The following is a 3,313-nucleotide window of genomic DNA, read 5'->3' as shown; positions in this document are numbered from 1 at the left end:
GCGCGTGCACGCGCGCGTATATAGGTATTCACACGCGAATCGTGCGCGTACCTCTTGCTCGTTTCAGCTCCGCCGGAGAACAACGACACAGTAGCAGCCCCCGACCCGTTCAGCGCTTCATTCGATATCGCCTCGATCGAATTCATCGACGACGACTTCAAAAACGTGCACCGTAACGCCGCCGACGACGACGACGGCCGACGGAGCATGCCGTCGCGACGCGGCGACGTCATCAGTGATAGGAAATTGAGTAGCGTGACAGCGGAAACGTACGGTAGTGGTGCGGCGGGCGGCCGCGAGGGGGAGCCACGCGCGGGAGTCGCGCTCATGCACGATATTTCCAGTGAAACTACGGTGAATGGTGTAAATACTAGTGACTTGAAGGCAGCGGGGCCGGCGGCGCCACCGCAGCAGCAGCAGCAGCAGCAGCAACAGTGTCCGCAGCAGCAGCAGCAGCAGCAGCAACAGTGTCCGCAGCAGCAGCCGCAGCCGACGACGCGCGACTTTGCGACGAGCCCCGTACTTCCCGCGCGGCGCGAACAGATGGTGCAGTGCAACGTCGGCGCGCCGTCGCCCGGCCCCGCCAGGCCGCCGGCCGACACACCCGACGCCGGCGCCCCCCAGCGGCTGCGAGCGAACGCGCGCGAGAAGCTACGCAAGATCGGCGCCAAGCTCATCGTTCCTTCATCTGACCCGCTTCAGTGGCTAGGCGGCGACGCCGACGCCAGCGCCCTCGAGCGGCGGTCGGCGCCCGGCAACATGAGGGCGAAGAGCTTCGAGGTGGCGCCACCTGCCGAGCGGGCGCGCAGCATGAGCGACCAGAATCGCTCGCTGAGCGTCGGCAACGCGCCCAAGTCGACGGCGGGCGTCGCGAACGGTCGCGCGAAGTCGTCGCCGCGATCGCCGAAGAACAAGATCTACACGGAGCTACTGAACAGCGATGTCGGCAGCAGCGGCGGCGGCGGCGGCGGCGGCGCGCCGACGATGTGCTGTAGCGACGTCGGCTGCACGCGCAACGAACTCAGTCGCGGCGGCGACGCGACGTCGCGGGAGCCGCAATGCGTGTGCGGCAAGCGCATGGTAGAGGGAGCCAGGAGCGGAAACGGCGTCGCCAGCCACGGCATGGAGACGGCCATCACGTAGCAAATTGCAGGTGTGTGTGTGTGTGTGCGTGTGTGTGTGTGTGTGTGCGTGTGCGTGTGCGTGTGCGTGTGCTTGTGCGTGTGAGCGTGCGCGTGCGCGTGCGCGTGCGCGTGCGCGTGCGCGTGTGCGTGTGAGCGTGAGCGTGCGCGTGCGCGTGCGCGTGCGTGTGCGTGTGCGCGTGCGCGTGCGTGTGCGTGTGAGTCTTCTACAGACGAAATGGTCGATCGCCTGTCTGATAATGCGTGCCGCGGCGCCTGCATGTGGTGTATGCACACTACAGTATATACACTATATTATATATATATATATATACATATATATATATACATATATATATATACATATATGTATATATATGTATATATATACATATATATATATACATATATGTATATATATGTATATATATACATATATATATATACATATATATATATACATATATGTATATATATGTATATATATACATATATATATATACATATATGTATATATATGTATATATATACTATATCTATCGTCCGTCACGATCGATCACTCGCCGTGTTTCTCTGCGCCTCAACGTTTGTTCACCGCCATGATGCTATTGCTAATTGTAAATTAATTATTATTAAATTAATTATAAATATTAATTATTAATAAATCTCTATAATCTATATCGATATATACCTTATATGTATATAGAGTTTACGCGTACTTTACGCGTACAAGGACCCATCTTGAACAAATCGGACCATGCGGATGCGCGTTTCTAGTGGCTTGCGTATACAGGAGCTACGGCATCTTAGTGTGTGTCTGCTTTTAAACTACTGCCGCTAATAAGCTTGAAGCTTTCAATAATGGTTAGCAGTTTATGATGAAGATATAAATGTATACTTTGACGTCCAGGGTTGTGCGTTAGAGACGAGATGATGACATATCACGCGTAATATATCACGCGCGCACAGATGCACGCAAGGCGCGCGTGTGCACGCCCCCACTACCGAAATTACACCGACTCCGCGAAAAAAGGATATTGGAGTGCATGAAAGCAAAACAATTCTATATATTTAAAGGAAACTATTTCGTTTACTCGAGCGTACATCATACGTAAATGCTTACTGCTGATGATTGTTAATTCATTCATTTCGCGGTCATTTTGTGCTCTATTGTCGCTGTACGTGAATATGTATGTCCCTCCTCTGTACGGCGAATCGTTTTGCCCATTAGATATAGCTTCGCTTTAGTCTGCCGCATACTCGATTCACCACGCAGACACCGGCCGCGAGCCGCGAGTATCCGTCTGACTAGCGCCAGTCTATAAGTGTAATTTATTTTGCTGGCTTTTAGTGTATATGAGTGGAATTGCGAAAAGCGGTGCGCAGAAATCACCGCGGTAATATTGCGACTCGTAGAGAAGAAATATGACGTAATTTATTCTGCGACAACGTCGAAACATTCGATTGCGCGTAGCACTGAAGCATCGGTACTTATACGGGGTTAGAGCGTGCGCACATGCGGCCTAGTATTCGAGCCTTCAGCCATGACCCTGCGTACGCTCGGCTACACTTGCACTGCCACTTACACTACTACATGTCACACTGACACTACACACTTACACTACATACTTAATTTACTACACACTTGCATTACTACATACTTACACTACACACTTACATTACACTCTTACATTACTACATACTTACAATGCTACACACTTACATTACTATACATACTTACATTACTACATACTTACATTACTACATACTTACATTACTACACACTTACATTACTGCACACTCACATTACTACATACTTACAATACTATACACTTACATTACTACACACTTACATTACTATACACTCACATTACTACATACTTACATTACTACATACTTACATTACTACACACTTACATTACTGCACACTCACATTACTACATACTTACAATACTATACACTTACATTACTACACACTTACATTACTGTACACTCACATTACTACATACTTACATTACTACATACTTACAACACTACACACGTACATTACTACACACTTACAATACTACACACTTACATTACTACACACTTACAATACTACACACTCACATTACTACATACTTACATTACTACATACTTACAATACTACACACGTACATCACTACACACTTACAATACTACACACTTACAAT

Source organism: Priapulus caudatus, unplaced genomic scaffold (genome assembly GCF_000485595.1).
Source record: "Priapulus caudatus unplaced genomic scaffold, Priapulus_caudatus-5.0.1 Scaffold617, whole genome shotgun sequence".
NCBI classification, from domain to species: Eukaryota; Metazoa; Priapulida; class Priapulimorpha; order Priapulimorphida; family Priapulidae; genus Priapulus; species Priapulus caudatus.
Note: the sequence above shows the minus strand (reverse complement) of the source record.